The sequence below is a fragment of the Vigna umbellata genome, chromosome 1 (genome assembly GCF_029865625.1).
Source record: "Vigna umbellata cultivar VRB3 chromosome 1, Vumbellata_1.0, whole genome shotgun sequence".
In the NCBI taxonomy this organism is placed as follows: domain Eukaryota; kingdom Viridiplantae; phylum Streptophyta; class Magnoliopsida; order Fabales; family Fabaceae; genus Vigna; species Vigna umbellata.
The window spans coordinates 36,628,180-36,643,997 of record NC_142165.1 but is presented as its reverse complement, the minus strand read 5'-3'; the positions used below and the strand labels follow the sequence as shown (position 1 = coordinate 36,643,997).

General features: G+C 34.7%; 1 pseudogene; it reads right to left on the bottom strand.

Moving 5' to 3' along the window:
• Nucleotides 1-5,978: 5,978 nt before the first annotated feature.
• LOC148205261 (uncharacterized) lies at nt 5,979-11,949 on the bottom strand (annotated as a pseudogene).
• Nucleotides 11,950-15,818: the final 3,869 nt, after the last annotated feature.

Below are 15,818 nucleotides of genomic sequence, written 5' to 3'. Positions count from 1 at the left end.
AGTTGTGAAAATATTATTTCTACTTTAAAGTTTTATATCATAAATTAATGATTTTCTTCAGCATACCGCATTACGGTCCTATAAGAATCGAATTAATAACATGTTTGGATTAAAAAAAAAAAGAAAATAGAAAGAAAGAAAAATATACGGCTAATAATATATATACTTTTTTTTTCAATGAAGAAAATAAAAACTTTATAAAATTTTAATTTTTAGTCCATTCAAAATTTTCAATTTTCTCTTTCCTCGATTTTCCTTTCTCTATACCAATCAGACGATAAAGTAATATACCTCACTTCATAAAATTAACTCATTTTAAGTTAAAGACGAATCTGTCATAGCAATATCACCTGAAAAATATTTTCTTTCTGCATAGGAACACTCAATTTCACAAACGTGTATGATTGCACACTTTATTTTTAATACCAAATCCATCCCAAAGACAAGTCTTAATTTATTTTGAGCCCTACTTGTAAAACCTCATTTCAATTTTATTCTTGAGTTTTAAGTTTTGTATAAAGTCAACACAATCCAACATAATTATCTTATAAGATTATAGTTGTAATCCGAGGTTGTTCTTGTATAAACAACATCCACTAGCAATTGTACTCGGTATGAAATCAATTGAGTTGTATATGTACAAGTACTGAGAATCCAAAGAATGAATCATAGTCTATGTGATGAAATGTTTTTTTGAGGAGCTTATCATGTTAGGTTATGAAAGGAAAGTAGCTAATAAATTGTTTAAGAAAAAGTGATACCAATGAACCTTAACACCTTAACAATTTGATAATAAAATCAAAGTAGAGTTAATTGTGTTGCTGATCACAGCCATCTCAAATGATCAACGCGTAGATTCGTTGAAGTTGTCCCTTTCCACTTCACATGGAAAAGGTATATTGTGCTTCACAAACGACACCCGAAAATGCTTTTTGTAAAGAAGATAAGAGATTTACTTAAAGTAAACAGGTTGCTCCTTTATTTCATTCTTTTTCTACCTCTTTTTCATCACCAAAAAAGTGTTACAGTGAACTCAACTTAACCAATAATTCCTTTCTGCTTCAATTGTTTCTCACTTTAACCTCATACCTCATGCATTACCTTTTCCTATTATGGCTTGCTTCAATCCACCCCCACCTTAAATTAATCTTATTCGTCTTTGGTTTGAGATTGCAAATAGATTGAAAATAAGATTAATTTCCATTTTATGTAAGTGTTGATAATATTTAGCTTACAAATTGTTTTAGTAAAAATGAGTTAAGTTTAAATCACTTCTTAATACAACACTGATTCTATTATAATAAAATTTGTTGAATTTATTGTGTAACTCATTATTGAAATGTCATCTTACCACTCAAATCTTATAATAATTACTATTGTTCTCCCTTGTTAATTTTTCACATTAATTCTATTATAATAAAATTTGTTTCGTACCACTCAAATCTTATAATAATTACTATTGTTCTCTTTGTTAATTTTTCACATTAGTAAAATTCAAGTATAAGTCTAATTAGAAGAAAAATTCTTTGGTTAGTATTATATAGGTTTAATACTTTTTTTTTCCCAATTTTGGATGAGAATGTTTCAAAATGATCCCAATTTTTTTTGTTGTTCAATGTAATCCTAAAGAACGTAATTTGTGTTCAATTTAGTCCTTTTTGCAAACGCCGTTTAAATCGTTAACGACCAGATGTTCAGATGTGCAATTACATAGTGAAATGTCATGTATTGGCTCACGTGGAGTCCTTAAGGTGTAGTGAGGTGGATTTTTTATTTTTGAAATTCTATTTCTGATATTAGGGTTCTTCTTTTAAAAATTAATAGGATGTGTCGTCGTTCATGAGCTGTTGTTTTCCTCGGGCCTCTCCACCTTCGACGTCTGCCCGTCACCTCCTCAGCCTCACCGCGTTGCCGTGAATTGTGGCATCAATCGCGAGCCACCACCACAAGCTCCTCTCCGCGAGAATGGAGCACCTGTTAAACCCCCAAATCGCATGATCTTCTCCATCACACACAAAAAAAAAATCCTTAAGTTTTTTCACCCACCAGCAACAATATAGCACCCACATCATTCATCACCGAGGTCATCCTTGCTGGCGGTGACCCCCATCGGAAGTATTTCTGAAGCCGACACCAGTATCGTTCGTTGTTTGTCAATTCCCTTTCGCACGAAACATCCACACCGACCCCATGTCGTCGTCTCCTTCAACTCCATGTCAAATAATGACGAGGAAGCCACTAAACCCAAAATCAACCTAATTTCAAGAACTAAAATTTCTATATCCAACTTTTACTCCCAATTCCTCTTCAATATTTCAATCCCCACTTCTACGTAAGTTTCTCTTCCCTTTTTGGGTTTCTTTTCAGCGATCCTGCTCTACACACCTTCAATGTTCGCTTTTTCATTGCATATTCCAAATCCATAGAATTTCGGTGAACATTGAATTGAATCTCTTTGTTTTGATTAATTGATGTTTTTGCAGGTTTTTAACGCGAAGGGAGTGGGGTTGTGATTTGTAATTGAAGAAGGGTTGAGGAGGTGACGGGCGAACGTCGAAGGTGGAGAGGCGCGAGGAAAACGACAGCTCTGGAACGACGGCAGCGTCCGATTAATTTTTAAAAGAAGAACCCTAATATCAGAAATAGAATTTCAAAAATAAAAAATTCACGTCACTACCCCTTAAGGACTCCACATCACCCAATACATGACATTTCACTCTGTAATTGCACATCTGGACATCTGGTCGTTAACGATTTAAATGACATTTGCAAAAAGGACTAAATTGAACACAAATTACATTCTTTAGGACTACATTGAACAACAAAAAAATTGGGATCATTTCGAACATTTCCAACTAAAATTGGAAAAAAAAAGGTATTAAACCTGTTATATATATATATATATATATATATATATATATATATATATATATATATATATATTATTACCATCCTATTAATACATATTTTTTTTACTTTTAATATTTTTTTTAACCTAAGCTTTCTATTGAATAAAAGTTAGAAAATTGAGTAACATAAAAAAAGAGAACTTATGAATCTATTGTTTTAGTTTTAGATTGAAGATAGTATCAATTCTTTTAAGTGAATTTAACTCAGGTTTCATTAGTGTTAAATATCCTACTAGTGAAACTAATCATTAGGTGAAAGCATATCATGTCATGTCATTTCATGTGAATTTAAATATCTCCACCAGACATTCTTTTAATCTGCTGCCTCTAAATTCTGCATATATTATATGGAAAATGATACTTGAACAACCATTTTTGACAACATTTAGACACGCGCACACGTGTCTAAATTTGAGTGGTCCAGTTGGAAAAATTAAATGAAAATGGACCACTCAAATTTAGACACGTGTGCGCGTGTCTAAATGTTGTCAAAAATGGTTGTTCAAGTGTCATTTTCCATATTATATCAGAATCGTTGCAAAAGTTTCGAAGGTTTTGAACCCTAGATCTACTGTAGCTATCAATGTAATGTAACTTTTGTTTTTATTTTGCACCTAGGTTGAGGAGTTGGGGACATTTTTTGTATATGAGTGATAAGATACTCAGAAATGATAATTTTGAAAACAATTAAAAGAGACCATGTGTGCTTAAATGAAAGGGACAGCCTTAAAAGATGATTTTTCTTTTCAGTTTAATCACCGAGTATGTTCCTAAACTTTATGCGAAATTTCAAATTATTTTTCCAGTTGAATTTCCGAATGAAAAATATTTTTCTTCTATTTACGCATAAAATAACGGTTTTAAAGACTATTAAAAAAATTGTATAATTAAAGACAATAAAGAAGTTCAGAAATAATTGAAAGAATTAGCAGTTGATTAAGCATATTTTCAACTAATCACATACTTCCTAATGTTATTCTACCATTCTCATGTATATGAATTATGCTCAACTTATGGAAAATGAATTTGGAGATAATACACGTGTATCATAATAATTTTTAGACGGAAATAGTTTCACAAAACTTGAAACAAACATAAAATTCATATATATTCTTCTCGATAACTTTTATTTTTTATTTAATTTTAAATTTGAAACATAACATTGGACTAATATTGTGAGTGAAAATTTTTAAAAATTTTAACACCCTATTACTCTTATATTACAAAGAATATAAGTATAACATTTGATCCATTTCAATAACCTTCATCCACACTAAGATGTTGTTCAATACCTATACCCTTATTAGACACACATATACTTTCTTTGTAATATTAATAATAGAAAAATTCATTGAAGTTACACTATGCTTGATATAATAAATCATCTTCCATACTTCCAAGATGCAATTTGATTTAAAAATTTTCCAGTGGTATTTTGTAACCTTTATTGTTACAAACAAACCTTTATAAATGATTATTTTTTCCCCATCTCTCCAATAACTTTTTTCTTTTATATTTGGACAAGTTTTCCCACAAACATATATAAAAAAAAATATATGCTAAATTAATATGAAAAGTTCTTTAAAATTTTACATTTAACATGAGTTAATTTTAACTTGTTCACAAGTTTACTTTTTTTTTTAATTGTTTCTTATTTTCCCTTTTTAGATGTGGCAATAGAAAATTCTTTACAAATATATATTCCTATTTCAAACTAAACAAGTTTTTATTTTTTTTGAATGTGTGATAAAAATTGGTAGGTGATAGTGTTCATTTTTAATCCAATAATGTTCAGGTAAACTTCATAGGGAAATAAAACCCTAAATGGGACATGTGATTAATATTGCATTTTGAGTACCAGCTAGGACCTGGAAGGTTGGATTACATCAAATTTGCTTTATAAATATGAAAAGAAAAAGTTAAAAGTAAATTAAGACATAACTACTTTGTTTAGTGGTGCCCCCATGATACCTGGTCATTTACTAGTTAATGCTATTGCTAAGCCTTTTTGTTTTTTTCATACCCCACTTACAAGAATTTCTCCACTATAAATTTGTTGTGTCTATCATGTGTGTAGAGTGACTTTAACAGCTACATAATTAATTTTTTTAGATTAAAACAACTCCACGTGATGGAGATAAAAACAACATTTATATTACTTTTTTTTGTTTCTATTTATTTTTGGTAAAATAGAATGATGAAAACAACAATATTAGGTTAATGTAACTAAGTTAAGAAAAATAAAATTCTTAATATATAAATAATAATGAAATATCTTATTATTATAAATATTTATAGGTTTTAAATCAATAAATTAGTCAACAGTTGTATTAAGTTCTCTATATATAAGTTTTATGTTGACTATAGTCCATCATGAACTTATATGTTCTTTATATTCTGATGATTTTCTTGAAAAACTTTTAAGTTAAATAAGTTTTTCCGAACCTACGTAATATTCTATATAAGTTTGAGATTTATTAGTCTCATCTGATACTCAAAAGATAAAGTTTTATTGTTATAATTTACTCTTTCACAAATCTTTCAGCTTGGAAAAAATTATAAAATGGTCAATCATCTTAGTTAGTTATTTATGATAAATTTACATAATTTAATTGCATCATAACTTAATCAAACCTTACTATAGTATGTTATTTGATATAAAGAGGAGATAAGAGAAGTTCTTCGTAAAGAACAAAAAGCTTCATAAATTTAAAATACTTTATTTATTTATAATTAATTTATACAAAACATATTTATATTTTCTGTTTGTACTATAAATTAAATAAAATTATTACAACAAAAAAAGACATTTTATACGTATATTATGTTATACTAATATATAGTTCTGGGTGTTAAGTCTGCGCATTTTATAATGATTGTTAGAATTGACATTAAAATTATAATCATACATTTCATCCAATCAATTTATAATCAATATACAAATTCAATGAAATTAATAAAATAAAATTCATTTCAAACATTAAATTGTGTAATAATATTTAATACATTATTTATAAATCAATTAAATCTAAATATTACATTTATGTACATGTAGTACTAAATTGTAAATTATAGCAAAGTTTTTGTATACATCACACATGAATTAAGACTCACAACTGCACCAGATTCTGATAACTTTTTATTGTTGTCTATCAACCTTCGGCAGAATGCAGAAACAACACGCTCAACAAAGATGATTGCACGCTCAACAAAGATGATTGCACGGAAGTCTTCTGTATGCTGATACTTAGAAGTATTTTTATTAGTGCCTGCACCTTGGGGTGGTTTTGGGGCATTTTTAGCTGTATCTTTTGTGACAGCATAGGCCATTTGAACTAATGCAAGATCTATCACTCCCACTGTTTTTGAAGCCTTCTTTCCCAACTTTCCCAGAAGATAGTTAACTGCAACCTAGACAAAATTCTCAAAATATCATAAGACAAGTTAAATAATAATATTGCTTCACATGCATTTGTGGTGATCGTCTCATGAATGGTGAAAGTTGATGTCAAGAATAGAAGAATAATGATACTTTTAACTTAATTATATTAAAAGAATTATATCTATTATTTTCAATTAAAAATTAAAATATATCAAAATTTTAATAAAAATAAATTTTAATTTTAAGTCAAAGTTTAGAACTAAAAAATATATATAATTATATATTTTGAATATTTAGCTAATTCGATCAACAGATAAAGAACATAATGACTTTAATTACTTGTATAAATTATAGTCGAGATTCATCATTCGGAACATATACATAGAAACAGGTTGCATGTTTAAAAATATTATGATAATGTTATCTTATAAATATCTATTTATAGACATGGATATCTTTTTTCACATCATGCTTCCGGTATATATAATACTTATTTATCAATTTTTCAATTTATTAAAAACAATAGCAGTTTGTTACCGTGAATACTTATAATTGATAAAATATTAATGTATATTTAGTATGCCGTGCATTAATTATAGTAAAAAACTATATTTGTGATTAATTTTCCTTGTGTTAAATACACACATAAGGTTATTTATAATAGAAGAAATATGAGTTAAGCTCAAAATATAAATAAGAAATAATAACAAACTAACTAAAAGATAAAAGATAAAGATAAAGATAAATAAAGATAATATATCTAACACTCCCCCTCAAGCTGGTGCATACAAATCGTATGAACCAAGTTTGTTACAATATAATCAATTCTCGGTCCCCGTAAAGACTTAGTCAAAATATCTGTTAATTGATCACTTGAATTGACGAATTCAGTCTTGATATCTCCATATACAATCTTCTCTCGAATGAAATGACAATCAATTTCAATGTGTTTGGTCCTCTCATGAAAGATAGGATTAGAACTAATATGAAGAGCCTGATTGTCACATATAAGCGTCATTTGCGTGACATTTCCAAATTGTAACTCTCTAAGCAATTGCTTAAGCCAAACAAGTTCAGAAGTGGATGAAGCCATAGCTCTATATTCTGCTTCTGCACTAGATCTTGCCACAACACTCTGTTTCTTCCTATAAATAAACGAATAGATAAAGAGGCCATTGTCAAAGAGTCCAATTGATAAAGAGGCCATTGTTGAAGAGCCGCCATGGCTATAAATAAACGAATAGATGCCATCTTTGCCACTGGAGAAAAAGTATCACCGTAATCCAAACCAAAAATTTGAGTGTAACCTTTGGCCACAAGACGAGCTTTGAGGCGATCAATAGTTCTATCAAAACCAACTTTGATAGCAAAAACCCACCTGCAACCAACAACAGATTTCCCAGACGGTAATGAGACAAGCTCCCAAGTTCCACTATGCTGAATAGCACTTAGTTCATCTAGCATGGCCTGACGCCAACCAGGATGGGCTAAGGCATCAATAATAGATTTTGGAATTGTCACAAAAGAAATAGAAGAAAGGCATGTATAAAAAGGTGAAGACAATCTATGATAACTTAAAGCAAGATAATGTGGAGAGGGATTACGGGTAGAACATATACCTTTTCGAAGGGCAATTGGAAGGGTAGACTCAGTTGTCGGAGCCGGAGGAGACAAGGTAGTTGACACTTCAATTGAGTCACTTGGTGGTTATTGAGAAACACCTGGTGAACTAGGCACAATTGGAGGATCACAAACAACAGGAATATTGATAGTATTAGAAGGAGACATATCAGAAGAAGAATGATCATTAAAATAAAAGGAAGACTCATTGAAAGTGACATCTGCAGATATAAAATAACGATCAAGAGAAAGAGAAAAACACTTGTATCCTTTCTTTGATTTAGTAAAGCCTAAAAAAAACATTTGTGTGATCGAGGAGCTAACTTATCAAGACTAGGACCAAAATTATGAACAAAACATGTATACCCAAAAACTTTTAGAGGTAAAGGGTGAAGAGGTTCTTGAGGAAATAAGATAGAATGAGGTATTTTATTTTCTAAAACAGAAGAGGGCATGCGATTAATGAGATAACATGCAGTAAGAACAACATCACCCCAAAAATATTAAGGAATGTTACCATGAATTAAAAGAGTACGAGTTGTTTTAAATAAGATGTCTATTTTTACGCTCAGCCACCCCATTTTGTTGAGGTGTATAAGCACATGAAGTTTGGTGGAGAATACCATGAGAAGCCATAAATTGTTGAAAAGAATGGGAAAGATATTCACGACCATTATCACTACGCAAAATTTGAATAGAAACATCAAACTGAGTTTCAATTTCATTATAAAAAGTTTGAAAATGATACAATAACTCAAAACGATTTTTCATTAAAAACAACCAAGTACATCTAGAATAATCATCAATAAAGGTAATGAAATATTGAAAACCTAAATTAGACTTAACAGGACTAGGTCCCCAAATGTCAGAATGAACTAAGGAAAAAGGAGACGAAGCACGTTGTGAGACACTACGAGGAAAGGAACTACGAATATGTTTTCCTAATTGACACGACTCACAAACCAAATTGGACAACTTGCATAAGCTAGGAACAAGTTGTTGTAGTTTGGCAAGACGAGGATGACCGAACTGAGCATGAAGAAGAGATGGAGACTCCATAACTGCCCCAATATGTGTACTGGGGCAAAGATGATAAAGACCATGAGACTTACATCCGGTGTCAATCACTTGTCTCAAACTTCGGTCCTGTAAACAAACAAAATCTTTGCCAAAAGAAATATCACAATCAAGAGAATGAGTTAGACGACTGACAGATAATAAGTTAAAAGGAGACCCAGGGACATAAAGAACATTATCAATGGATAGAAAAGGAAAAATGTTAACAGTCCCAACACCATGAGCTAAAACTCTAGATCCATCAACCATTATAACAGAAGGTAAAGGATTCGGAGAGGACAAAGAGGAAAACAAAGTTTTGTTACCAGTAATGTGATATGTGGCTCCCGAGTCAAAAACCCAAGAGTCAAAAGAAGAAGATGGACTCAGACCAATAAAAGATGTACCTGTGTGTGCTATAGATGCAGTGGAACTAGAAGGTTGTTGATCCTTATACCATTTGAGAAATTTACTAAAAATAACAGAGTCATCACTAATATTAGATGAAGGAGGATCCAGTAGGTGATTGTGACGAAGAAGTAGTTTGAACAATTGCAGCAGATCTAGGAGGGTGACCATGTAATGCATAACACCTGTCAATCATGTGGCCTACCTTGCCATAATGGTTACACTTGAGACGTCCTTTTCCTGGTTTGTGAGAGTGATTGCGGTCATGACGTTAAGATGCCAACGTAGAGGAAACATATGTATCATTGATGGGTCTACTAGGTACACGCAAAAGAGTGGAACAAGTAGAAGTCAAAGTGGGAACAACAGGTGAACCCAAAATCTGATCATGAACATGAGAATACTCATTAGCAAGGCCGTGCAATGCTAGCAGCATGAAGAACTTTGATCGTTGCTCTATTTCTTTGGTAGGAGTAGATGCAGGAGGCAATAATTCATTAAACTCATGAAAAAGAGCATGAGTTTTACCCATATAATCAGTCATAGAGTCCTGGCGCCGAGGAGCAAGAACATTGAGAAGATCATGACAAACACCATAAAGACGTTGAGTATCATTGGTGTATAATAATTTAGTGTGTTCCCAGATTTAAAAACATGTTTCATAGGAACGAATAAAGAGGAATGAAGGGTACCCTTGAGAACAATGCATAACTGAGCATCAACTTTCAACCAATGGGTAACTGCAACGGAATCAATAGTTGTCACATTCTAAGTAATATGATCAAGATACCCTTGACTTTTAAGCCAAAGTGTAACGTCTGATGCCCAAGTCGCATAATTAGTACCATATAACTTATCAATAGATAAATGCACATTGACATAGTTAGCATATATGGACGGGTTAAAAGCTATGAACAAGCAAGAGAATACAAAACCTAGAACTCAAAAGAGGCCCAATCAAGGTGATCGGCGATGGAGACAACAACACTAACGTCGGCGACAACAACTTTAACAACGGTTGTAGTGGGCAGGACCAACGAACAAAAAACCTTATGCTCTAGATACCATGTTGAATATAGTGAAAAACTATATTTGGGATTAATATCCCTTGTGTTAAATACGCTGTCGCAACCGGAATCGCGACGGGACGACGATCCAAAAAGAAACGGGTTTTGAAAAGAGATTTGGAGTCGCCACCATAGTTTATTATGGAAAACTATGGAAAAACCTCAAAACGATAAAGCACGGTCCTCGAAAACCAAAGATTGGGTTCGGGAGTCGGTTACGCGTGGGGAAGGTGTTAGCACCCCACAACGCCTACCCTAAGGCAGTACCTTTAACTAAATGCACGAATATGATGTGGTTTTTTTCAAAATGTTTAATTATCCCCTAAAATAAAATTATAAATAAACAAAATATATTTTTTTAGTTTTTTGGGCCCGACAAGGATTGACCTTGCTCCTACGTATTCTCATTCAAAATGAGAAATCAGGGTTACGTAGTTCTAGCGGAAAGATTGTTTGTTTGTTTGAGAGTATTGATGTTTTTAGTTTTTGAAAATTTTATATCTTTGTTTTTGACATTTTCGAGAAAAAGAAGGTAATGAGTACTAGGCCGACGCGAACGGTCACACGAGTACTCATACCTTTAGAATGGTATTTAAATATTTTTAATTATTTTTTAAAAGAGAAATAACGATATTAAGCACTAGGACGATGCGAACGATCACACGAGCACTCATACCGTTATCTACTTATTTAGGAAGACTTAAGAGTATTGAGTGCTAGGCTGATGCGGACGATCGCACGAGCACTCATACCATTATTTAATTTTTTAGATTGAAGATATTAAGTACTAGGCTGATGCGGACGATCGCACGAGTACTTATATCATTATTTAAATTTTTTAGATTGAAGATATTAAGTACTAGGCTGATGCGAACGATCGCACGAGTACTTATATCATTATTTAATTATTTAAATAAGAGAGAAAGGTTTTTAGCACAAGGACGATGCGAGCGATCACACGTGTGCTTAACCTTTGAAACATACTTTTTGTAATTTTTATTTAAGAAAAGAAAAGGTTTTTTTTAGCACAAGGACGATGCGAGCGATCACACGTGTGCTTAACTTTTGAAACAGATTTTTGTAATTTTTATTTAAGAAAGAGGAAAGGTTTTTAGCACAAGGACGATGCGAGCGATCACACGTGTGCTTAACCTTTGAAACATACTTTTTGTTATTAATATTATTTATTATTATTTTTTATTATCGTCTTTTTCGTGTTTAAAATGCAGCAAATAAACCAAAATAAAAAATAAAAGACAAGATCTAGGAGTGGGGTTATCATATAAAGGGGTTACATACAGTAAAAACTAATAACCAAACAAATGCTAATAAAAATAAAGAAACAAAAGCATAAAAATGAAGCAAGAGAAACAGCCCAACAAGAATAGGGGTGTAGAGATTAAAAACCAGAGGTGCGACGTAAAGTTGAGGCTCTTTAGTTTGGGCCAAAACCTTTTTCTCCAACTTTGTATCTGTCAGGGGTGTAAGGGTTAAACTGGAGGCGCATCCCGAAATAGTGTGCACAGGCCCAATTCTTCTTTTATTTTTGTTTGCAGAAACAGAATGGGCTGAAGCCCAAAACGGAACAGGGGTGCGAGTGGGCAGTGGGGGTGTGAATGGAATTGTGCATGTGGCAGGAGGAAAAGGACGCGGCCCAATAGCTAGGTCCAAAGACTCTTTATTCAAAATCCCATTAGGGGTCTGTTCATACCTTCTTCATTCTTCCATTTTCCATATGCCCACTACGAACCAAATCTCTCTTCTCCCAGCCAAGAACTCCGATGAAGGGGCGTCACCTCCGCACGCACACTGCCGCCTCCGCCAAATCGGCCGCCGCCAGCCGCAAACTAGGACGCCACCAGTGCGCTGATCGCCGACACAGACTCCACTGGTTGCCGCGCCAAGCTTCCTCGAACCAGACCACCGTGAACCGCCTTCGTGGCGTCGCCGGTAACCACGCGCACGCCGGAGCCAGCGTCAGCCCAAACTCCGCTCCGCCAACTCCTTCTCTTCTCCGCCTCTTCGCGTGCGAGAGAGACTCTCGCCCCTCGACGCCACCCTCAGTGAGGCCAACCACCGCAGGCCGTCGCGGCATCATTCTTTCTTCCCATCCCTTTTTTTTTATCAACTATTGATTGGTTCAGTATTGTCTGATATTTTGTCTACTGGATTGGGAACGATTATGGTGTGTTGTGCGCATATGGGTCTATTCTGCTCTGTGTATTGATTGAGTGCTTGGATTGATTCTCTTTTCTTTGCAGGAAAAAGGTATTTGGGGGATTTTGGTATTAGAAGTCAGGGTTGATGATGATAATGGGATTGGAGGTGATAAGGGGTTCTTTCGGTGTTGACAGAGTATGGGGAAGGGTAGAGTGGAGTTTGAAATTAGGCCATGGTTGGGGAATTTCCAGTAACCGTGAGTGATGAAAATGAAGAAGAAGAAAATCAAAATGATGGGCCGTATGGTAATAAGGATGATGTGAGGGATATGGGCTGTGAGTGTGAGTATGGAGGATGGGTGTTTGGCCGTGGACGTGTTGATGATGTTGGAGATGGTGTTTGAGATGAAGGTGATGAAGATTGGGGGAATGGTGTTTTTTTTAGCACTGAGGCGTGGTGTCTGGGATGTTATTGGAGTGGCCGTGGGGTTGGAGATGAATGAAGAGTTTTATGAAGATGATGGTTGTTGGAGGTGATGGAGAATGGTTAGATGAAGATGGGGATCATGAGTAGAGAGGGGTCAGTGCCATGAAGGGATGAAGATTGATGGGCCGTTTGGAGGTTAGGCCGTGGTATTCATTGTTGGAGATTGGTCAGAGGTGATGGATCTCTTGGAGGTGGGGAATTGGGAGTGAAAGGAAATGTTGTTGGGTGGTTACGGGTTAGAGGAGCAGAGGAGTGGAGAGCTATGGAGCATCTGCCAGTGTGCGTGAGGGAGGAACCGTTTTTTCCAATCTTTTCTTTCTGAATTCGGTGCAGTGTACGTGGCGGGTTCTGCTTTCTTTTTTCTTTTTGCTTTTTTTCTTTTTTTTTTTAAATACTTATATGGAAAATCAAATGAACTAATAAAAAAACAAAATAAAATAATAATAAAATTCATAAAAAAACAAAATAAAATAAGATGCAATAAAAAAGAAAGACCTATATTATTTATTCATCCGGACGAAATTGGGTGTTGACAGCTGCCCCTCTTTACTTAGATTTTACTAGATAATATGAAAATTTGATATTTTCGTATTATTTGAGTAAAGGCTAAGTAAAGAAAGAAACACTAATTTCATCTGGATTTCAAAAGAGAAAGAGGAAAAATAAAAACTAATTCAAATATATATGATAACCAAGTTCATGAAAAAAGGTGAGATTGCAACAAAAGAAATCGACCATTGCGTAGCAGAGGGCCAACAACACGAAACGAAAATCTGGATTCGACCATTGTCTGGCAGAAGGCCGATATCGCAGAAACAATAAACTGGATTTGACCATTGCCTCGCAGAGGGCCAAACTCACAGAACGGAAATTTAAATCCGACCATTGCCATGCAGAGGGCCGATAACAGAAAATTAAAACCTGGATTTGACCATTGCCTCGCAGAGGGCCAAACTCACAGAACGGAAATTTAAATCCGACCATTGCCATGCAGAGGGCCGATAACAGAAAATTAAAACCTGGATTTGACCATTGCCTCGCAGAGGGCCAAACTCACAGAACGGAAATTTAAATCCGACCATTGCCATGCAGAGGGCCGATAACAGAAAACTAAAACCTGGATTTGACCATTGCCTCGCAGAGGGCCAAACTCACAGAACAAAAATTTAAAATCGACCATTGCCACGCAGAGGGTCGATAACAGAAAACTAAAACCTGGATTTGACCATTGCCTCGCAGAGGGCCAAACTCACAGAACAGGAATTTAAATCCGACCATTGCCATGCAGAGGGCCAAACTCACAGAACAGAAATTTAAATCCGACCATTACCATGCAGAGGGTCGATAACAGAAAACTAAAACCTGGATTTGACCATTGCCTCGCAGAGGGCCAAACTCACAGAACAGAAATTTAAAATCTGACCATTGCCATGCAGAGGGTCAATAACAGAAAACTAAAACCTGGATTTGACCATTGCCTCGCAGAGGGCCAAACTCACAGAACAGAAATTTAAATCCGACCATTGCCAAGCAGAGGGCCGTTACAAAAAGAAAAACTTGAGTTTAGGGTGCCATGCAAAACTGGGCTTATGGGGGCTAGTATGAAAACTGGGCTTTGGGGGCCAGTGTAGAAACTGGGCTTGGGGGCCAGTGTGAAAACTGGGCTTTGGGGGCCAGTGTGGAAACTGGGCTTTGAGGGCCAGTGTGAAAACTGGGCTTGGGGGCCAATGTGAAAATTGGGCTTTTGGGCCAGTGTGGAAACTGGGCTTGGGGGCCAATGTGAAAATTGGGCTTTTGGGCCAGTGTGGAAACTGGGCTTGGGGGCCAATGTGAAAATTGGGCTTTTGGGCCAGTGTGGAAACTGGGCTTGTGGGCCAGTGTGAAAACTGGGCTTTTGGGCCAGTGTGGAAACTGGGCTTGTGGGCCAGTGTGAAAACTGGGCTTTTGGGCCAGTGTGGAAACTGGGCTTGTGGGCCAGTGTGAAAACTGGGCTTTAGGATTTGGAAATTCTTGAAACTTGTAGTTTTGTGAAATGGTTTTTTTTTTCTTTGACAAAATTTTGATTTTTGAAAAGGTATCAGTGACCATTTCCAAAGAGAAGGTCCTAATATGAGGATAAGAGAAACAAAGTATAAAGACCATGGTAGAATGTTGAAACACTAACTTAAAGGCGGTGAATAGAGTGTAAAGATGTGGGTGTCAACCCTAAAATGAGAGAAAAAACAATGATCAACATGAAACAACATGACTTGAAAGAGAAAACCATAATGTTATTCTTTTTGTATTTTTGAAGAAGGATTCGACAACCATTCATATCAATGAAGAGGGTTTCGATCTGAGAGATTTTTTTTTTTTTTTTTTTTTATGGATGAATGCACACATATGGAAAACATTTGCTTTGTTTCGTGTTTCGCCTGTTTTTTGCTTGAGTCAGTCATCTTTCTTGCAAACATCATCAAACAAATTTTATTTTCAATGTCTTGTGAAAGTGAGGAATGTCATACATTCAAGGTCTAATGTTTGATATGATTACATTTTGACTTTTCTTTCGTGACATCAGTGCATGCATGCTTGAATTTACTGGCAAGTGAAGAATAATGACAGATGTTTAGGATGGTTTGGAGAAGACTAGGACAACCACGTGGGCACATTATTCCCCATATACTCCTCGCCGGAGATGTGATATGTGAATGTTAAAGTGAAACGGGATATCCCGAAAGTTGCCCAGTT